General features: G+C 43.2%; 1 long non-coding RNA gene across 1 annotated transcript in view; it reads left to right on the forward strand.

The window, feature by feature from the left end:
* Window positions 1-7099, forward strand: part of LOC148474466 (uncharacterized) — an 86430-nt gene extending 79331 nt beyond the window's left edge. Inside the window, exons 2-3 of the long non-coding RNA XR_015872879.1 lie at window positions 6801-6850; window positions 6977-7099. This is a non-coding gene — a long non-coding RNA (uncharacterized LOC148474466). The remainder of the gene's footprint in view (window positions 1-6800; window positions 6851-6976) is intronic.
* Window positions 7100-8066: the final 967 nt, after the last annotated feature.

Here is an 8066-nt window from a genome sequence, read left to right on the forward strand (position 1 = left end):
AATGACATTATCACCAAACAGTGGCTAGGTGTTTAGTATGGGAGAAGCAATTGCAGCAGGTGCTCGGTGGCACTAGGTGCTCTGTGGCTGGGGAATCAGGGATTATGTAATTATTAAACTGTATTTTACCCCTCCCGTTGTACTCTGAATTGGCAGCACACAATATAAAAGTTGATTACTTATCGATCCCATGGCTGCTGTGTGTGCATGCAAGGGCATTTGCAGCAAATAGGAACTCCTCACATCCACATACCAACCAGTGGCATAGTCAAGGGGGCACCTATGCAACAAAGCCGGATTATTCATATTGTAGTGCAGGCAGCCTCCTAGGACCCTGTGGGTCCTAAGGGGTCTGACTGCCACTCGCCACTGTTTAAATACTTTTTTAAATTAAATAATAAGGATTCACTGAAGGGAGGGGGGGAGGAATTCAACTGCCAGGCTACTGCTACACAGGCAGAGATGGAGACAAGATGTTGCTTTGTCACTATAGGAAGTAGGGATAACCATGGATGGTTAGCAACAGCAGCGGCTCCTGCCCTCTTACTGCTGCAGTGCAGGGCTGGCTGGCCGGCCAGGTTAATGGTGCCTGCGCATTAGATCTGGCACTGGCAGGTGCCAGGACTGGCGCATGCGCATGCATAGCACTGGCTTCTGGGGGCTGCATCAACTGCAGGCTCAAGTAGCCATGTAGGGCTGCCCAAAAGGACTGCGCTGGCTCACTGAAGTGGCTGATTTTACAGGGGGGACTGCAGCCCTGCAGTCCCTAGGTATAATCCACCACTGGCTTGCAACCATTGATGGTCTGATACCAGTGACAAATAATTTGGCCATCAATAGATATTTACCAATGGTGAACATTGGTGGCAGGGATCCAATGGGCAGATGGCGGCTGCGGACTGTGCATATGTGACTGGGACCATTGATAGTTGGACCAAGGATCTATTTAGACACACAAAGCTGATCACAGGCACCGGCTCCCAGGTCTGCTCTACCTGTTATTAGAGATGTGCGGTTTGGTTTCCAGGGACACCAAACACACCTGAACTTAGGGGTTTAGAGTTGAACTGTGTCATGGCTCAGGTCTTCCCAACATGTTTTCAGATCTCAAAGAGCCCAAACATGAACTTCTTGGCTACTTTCTGTATCACCAGCTTCACTAAGAGTCATACCAGTGTCAACCTGTTAGAAAAACTGAGAGATGTAATAGCAAAATGGCTTACCCAGCTAGGACTCTCCTTAGGATTTGTCATTTCTGATAAGCATGTGCTGTAACATTGTGAGAGCATTACAACTGGGTAAATTTAAACATGTCCCATATTTTGCCCATGCAATAAACTTGGGGGTTCAAACATTTTTCATAAATGAAACAGGCATGCAGGAGATGCTGTCTGTGGCCAGAAACATGGACATTTTCAGCATTCCGCATCTGCATGTAGAAGATTGCAGGGGCTACAAGAACAGTTCAATTTGCCATGTCACCAACTGAAGCAAAGGGTAGTTACCAGGTGGAGTTTGACCCTTTATATACTTCAGTGAATGGAGGAACCGCAACAAGCCATCCAAACCTACAAAACATACCATGACATAGGAGTATATTTACTAAAGTGTGGGTTTTTAGAAGTGGAGATGTTTGCCATAGCAACCAATCAGATCTTAGCTATAACCTTCTAGTAGCTACTAGATAAATGTTAAGTAGAATCTAATTGATTGCTATGGGCAACATCTCCACTTTTAAAAACCCGCACTTTAGTAAAGATACCCCATTGCGCTCTGTTTTATGCAAGCTACTGAAACCAGTTGAAGAAGAAACTAATGAAATCAGTTCAGATGCTGCCAGCTTAAGTCAGATGATTCTCTTAATAAAACTACTGGAAAAGCAGCTAGAGAAACTGAAGGAGGAGATTAAACGAAGTTATTCCGCTAAGCATTTTGGAGTTGTAGATCAACTTCTTTATTCACATTTTGCCAGGATCAAAGTGCTGTCATTATCTTGTAATTGGATCACTACATTTTATCAACCATGCTTATTCTTAGGGTTAAGTTATACATAATATCTTTCTTTCCAATTGATTTAAAGAGCTCCTAGCCAGCAAGCTCAAATGGAACATGACACAACAATGTCTCCTGCCTTAGTTTCCCTTGCAAATGCTGCTGCCAGGAAAAAACTGACCTTTTCCAAGAGACCCACTGGGGGTGTGGATGATAAGTCAACTCATTGCACCTAAGTGAAACACCATTTTGACATGTGGTCCAGCTTAAAAGAATTGCCCACAATTATTGACACCTCTACCTTGATTCAATCTGATACACTATGTATCAATAGGATAGTGGAGGATTATTGTATGACAATGTGCAAAATAATATGTCACATAGTCCTTTTGATTACTGGGAGGAAAACATGGCAATTTGGAGAACCTAGTACAAACTAGCATTGGTGTACTTAAGCTGCCACCCTCCAGTGTGTACTCGGAAAGAGTGTTTGGCACAAACAGGAACCCTGTGAGCGATCGGCCTAGTAGACGACTTCCTCAAAATGTGGAAAAACTTATGTTCATCAAAATGAACTGTAAATTCTATGAGCAAGACCATTGCTGCTGAATGCAACAAAGTACAGAGACTTCTGTAATGGCAGATTCCAGTAGGGATGAGCTAATATTGTGTGATGATGATGTTAACACTGATGAGGGTGAGGAGGTTGATAATGACATTTTCCCAGTGTAGAGATGATTAACAATGGCTTCCTTTTTAATATACAATATAAGGGTGGATGTGACTGCTCAAGGACAATTCCATGTTGCACCACTTTTCTTTTCATTATGGGCTGCTTGGGGGCATTTGTGACGGTCTTTTTTGCATATACAAACATATTTATTGGTTATTGCTCTTACACATTACTCATTTGCAACACATTTTTAATCGCCCGATGCCAGCACTTATTGGGGTGGTTTTTTTGGGACCTTATGTGTCCCGAGAACAAATCCTCGAAAATTGCAGTTTTTTTGCCCTGCAAAGGCAAAAACACATAGGTATGTGAACTTATCACGGATCTTATGTGTTTTCACCCAAAATATCCTATTATTCCGTCCTAAATAAAAGGATAGGCAGAAAAAAAACATTGGTGCAAAATGGGTATATTCGTCAAAAAAATCCCAGTTTTTCGCTGTTTTGGATACCCCCTTAGTATTATTTGGTAATATGAATAAAAAGGTAAAAGGCCACATTTCAATTTAATTATTATATTTTTTAATTAATCAATTGATCTATCAGTCATTCTTTTTTACGTGCCTTCCACTACATACTCCACCTCCATTTGCCTTTACTGCCCTTGGGCCTCTGAGCTTGTTCCCTTCATACTCAGACTCTCTGTTGCAGCATGTACATGTACTTCAGGGGTGTGTTACCCAATTCAGAAGTATGGCCAGCTTCTCTTGCAACTCATGCCAGGAATCCTTGGCTATTAACATAGTATTCTTTTATGGCCTTTTCTTTTCTTAGTTGCTGCAAAACAGCTCTCACAAGGCTATATCTCCATTTTTTTAATTATTTGATCGATCAATCTTTTTTTACATGCCTTCCACTACATACTCCACCTCCATTTCCCTGTACTGCCGTCGGACCTCTGAGCTAGTTCTTGATTAATGAAAACATTCTATAACTTAGCATTGTATAGTTTATATTAAAGTCATACTTACCTTCTTTTGTAAAAGCATTGTGAAAAACAACAGGACGTTGAATTTAACAAAAACCAAAACACGGTGGTGAGCACATATCTCTTGATATTATTGGAATCAGAATGAAAGACCGCTGGACATCAGTGTGGCAGTTCAAATCCCGGTGGCGGCAGCCCGATGGGTGAAGATTCCAATGGAGGTAAGTATGAAGCCTAACCCTCCTCTCTCCCCCCTAACCCTCCCTTAGAGGTGCCTAACCCTAACCTCCCACCCTAGTGCCTAACCCTAACCTCCCACCATTAGTGCCTAAACCTAACCCCCCCTGCACCCTACACCTAACCCTCCCGGGGGGGTGCCTAACCCTACCCTCCCCTCCTAGTGCCTAAACCTAACCCCTCCTTCTCCTAGCCTAACTCTAACCTTCCCCGGGGGGGGTGCCTAACCCTAAGTCCCCCCGGGGGTCCCTAAACCTAACCTCCCCATCACCAGCTACATGTATACTTACACCCGGCAGAGGACCGGCGTCCTCTCGGCATTCCGGTGTTGGGATTAACATAGGCTTCAGTATTTCGATGCCTATGTTAAATCCCTTGCCGGGATTCTGGTGTCAAGATTCAGACTGGCGGCCGCATATCTACATCCCAATATTATCACAGTGCTTCCCCCGGTATTTTTTTTACAATTGAACATTGGTAAATTTGAAGCAGACTGCATTTCCCATTACAAGCTGCAGCACAGTCCAAAAATCAAATAGGGGATTTACACCAACTGTCCTTCCAAAAACTGACAGAACAATTGGTGTTACTCCCCTAATTGAATTTTGGACTGTGCTGCAGCCCCACCTCTCGAGCCGCCACTGGATAGCAGCTAAATTGTTTATACATGTTTTGAAGAATATCCATCAACTTTCGCATTTGGGGGCAGAATTTTGTAAGACATACAGAAAGTGTCTGCGCAGAATTCCCCCCATTTCAGGAATAGTGAATTTACAAACACAACGTGGAGTGGCCATATTGCAGAGTAATGAGCGAAAAGCTCACTGTAAATAATGTATCGCTAAAAATTTCACACCAAATTGGACAGTTTTGTAGCAAAATGCAACCACAATTTTTCCTCAATGCAATTTTCTTATATTGTAAGCAATATAAAGTATATATAGCTCCCATCATAGGCTTATTTATAATGGGTGCAGGATGTGCAATGCAAACAGGCCCCTGGGTGCAAGGAGGCCCCACACTGCACTACCTGCACCCAAAGTATACTTGCCTTGCTCCGGCAAACAGGTTCCTCCTCCTCTACAGCGCCATCTTCCCAGTGACATTTTCAGGAAGATGACGCTGCCCAGTGACAGCAAAGTCTCCGGCACTGTGCCAAAGCCTTTGCTCTCTAGGGCGCATGTGCCATCTTCCTGAATATCACTAGGAAGATGGCGCCGTTGAGGAGGGACCCACTTGACGGCGTGAGGTAAGATGTCTGTTTTTTATGGGGGGGAGAGGGTGCTGCTGAGGCATTATTATGTCCCAGCTTTCCAACGGGTTGGATATGAAATCCCGGGTGACGGAATGCCGCTGGTCACTATACCGACAGCGGAATCCCGACAGCCAGAATCTCGACATCTATAGGAAGTCAAGGTAAGTATTTTTCTAAGCCCTACCCTAACCCCTACCCTAACCCACTCTCCCCGGGGCCTAACCCTAACCTCGCCTCTAGTGCATAACCTAACCTCCCCCTCCCCGCACCCTAAACCTAACACCCCCTCCCCAGTGCCTAAACCTAACCTCCCCCCATAGTGCCTAAACCTAACCTCCCCCTCCCAACACCCTTATCATAACACTCCCTACCCAGTGCCTAACCCTCCCCCTAATGCCTAACCCTAACCTCCCCCTAACACCCTGATACTTACCTTTGGGATCCTGGCAGTCGGGATACTGGTGCTGGGATCTCGACCTGTCTGGATTTTGGCAACGGTATTCAGACCATCGGCATCCCGCACATCGGGATGCTGACTACATCCCTTTTCCAACATCTTTCGAATATCTATGCTCCATCAAGCATTCATTGTTTATTTTTATTTTATTTTTATAATAGGCACTGAAGTCGTATAGACAAAATGTCAGCGTGAACCTCATTTACCCTTTAACGTTACTTCAGCTATTTTATTCTTCATGTATTCATTAGTTAAATTACTTATTAGTAATACATAACTTTTGATTAGTGAAACAGCATGGCACAACAAAAATCAATCCTTAGCCCATAGATATTTACATAAAGGTCACATAATCCTCAAATAAAAGCATAGAAGGGAAATAGTGCTTGCCGAGCTTGAAGCATCATTTTCTGATCAGTTTGGGAACACTGCTGCTTTAAGGTGCGACTTCATTCAGGTGTAAACAACTATTATCTTTTTATCTAAATAGTCCCAGCATGTTTCATTGTTCTCTATAGTAATTGAATAAAAAGATGACCATACAGATATTGACCTACAGAAACGATTGAGGGCTTGATTCAGAGACGCACACAAAGCTACATGTAATGTCTGTGTACATGCAGTTAGCCCATTTTGAAAAGTACTGCACATGTGTCCCACTAGTTACCACATGGAGACACAGAATGAATTTGAACACAAGAGTTGTAGTTTTCAGTGGGCATTCTTGGGAGGTAAGAGGGGGTGGCTAGCCTGACGCAGATGTGATGCTGTTATGTCGCTGCAATGGCTGCATCTAAAGACACAGTGGCGCTGACTCAGGACACCATGTTCAGATGGTACAAGCTTCGATGGTGAGTCTAAAGAGGCGCCGAGACTCACAGGCAGGCAGAGGTCCAATGGAAGAGCAGTGAGTCGGAGGATCAACTGTCACACTGCACCTGCACTGACAGTTACTAACTTCCTCGAAGCACATTTTCATATGCCATAGTCTACAATGTAAAAATTTAAGGCAGATGTACTTCAAGGTCCATTCTTCAACCCGGGCAACACTGGGTATCCCAGCTAGTTTGTAATAAGTGGGCTGCTTAAAAGTTATTATACAACAAGTGTATAAGTACCTTCATTTCAAACAAATCTCTACATAGTGAATCTTTTCCTAAATTACAGGTACTTAAAACACATATTTTATTTCTGTTTAGAGATGATGCAGTACTCCAACAAAAAGTTGGAAAATGAAATCATCGCCTGGGTAAGTAATGTGTTTAAACAACAGCCAGTTTATCTATAAGCATACAAAGTCATATACAGTATACTGTAATCACTTTTTTTTCTAGTGCTTGTGTATAATTTGTTTTATTGCATTATGAATGTTTAGGGCACAACACATTTCAGCACCTGGCACATTGTATTTCATCTCTGAAGGAAGGAATCCAAATGCATTTGTAGGAGAAGTTACATCATCATGAAGAAGACGGTCATACGAAAATGAGAAGACAGGAGAAAGGTGTCTGATTAATTACAACATTCAGTAAGAAAGATGAATGGGGCTCTCTTTACCAACCAGCTGCTTTATCACTATGGATTATGGCCGTATCATTGTTTTGTACAGTATACTGTGTCCAATTAAAAGAATATATACTTTTTCTTTAAAGATGGTGATTGAATTTCAAACATGTTTACTATATAGCATAAAGATTAAAAACATTTTGAATAATCAAAGCAAATATTAGTCACATACTGTACATTGGGACATTGCTGAAAAACCATAACCACAAGGTTATTGTTATAATTTGTCAATATTGCACAATATATGATATTTGATTAGGAGTCACAATGGAAAAGGGTGTTGGGCTGTCTCTCCAGGGTGCATTTGTGGCAGTGACTCTGTTACCCCCTTGGCCTTGTGCCCTGGATGGCAACTCCCCCTCACCCTTGCTTCTTTCTCTCTTTATACATGACATACTGTACATTTCAATAAGCCACAAACAACACTGCAGTCCAAGAAACATTTTTCAAAGGAATACGTACAGTATCCTGGCACAGGGGATGCCAGCGCATAGAATATTGGTGCCAGAATCCCGACACCTGTCAGAATCCCGGTGCTGGCATCCCTTCCACCGACATCCCGAAGGTAAGTAGCGGGGTTGGGGGGAGGGTTTAGTGGCTAGGTTTAGGCTCTAAGTGGAGGGTTAGGCACTAGGGGCAAAGGGTTAGGTTTAGGGTGCGGGGAGAAGGAGATTAGGTTTAGGCATTAGGGGGGGTTAGGGTACTGACAGGCATTGGTATCCTAACCCTGTCGGGATGCCGGGTTCGTGATTTTGACTGCCAGGATCCCGAGCGCCTGTATCCTGTTTCCATCCCTTTTTCAATATATAATATGTCGCAACTCAAGGATGATAGTGTGGATGCTTACCCATACTTGAGAGTTTGACTATTCTAACATGCTGGAGGTTTTAACCAGGAAC

Source organism: Taudactylus pleione, unplaced genomic scaffold (assembly GCF_031769625.1).
Source record: "Taudactylus pleione unplaced genomic scaffold, aTauple2 ptg000842l, whole genome shotgun sequence".
Classification (NCBI taxonomy): Eukaryota; Metazoa; Chordata; class Amphibia; order Anura; family Myobatrachidae; genus Taudactylus; species Taudactylus pleione.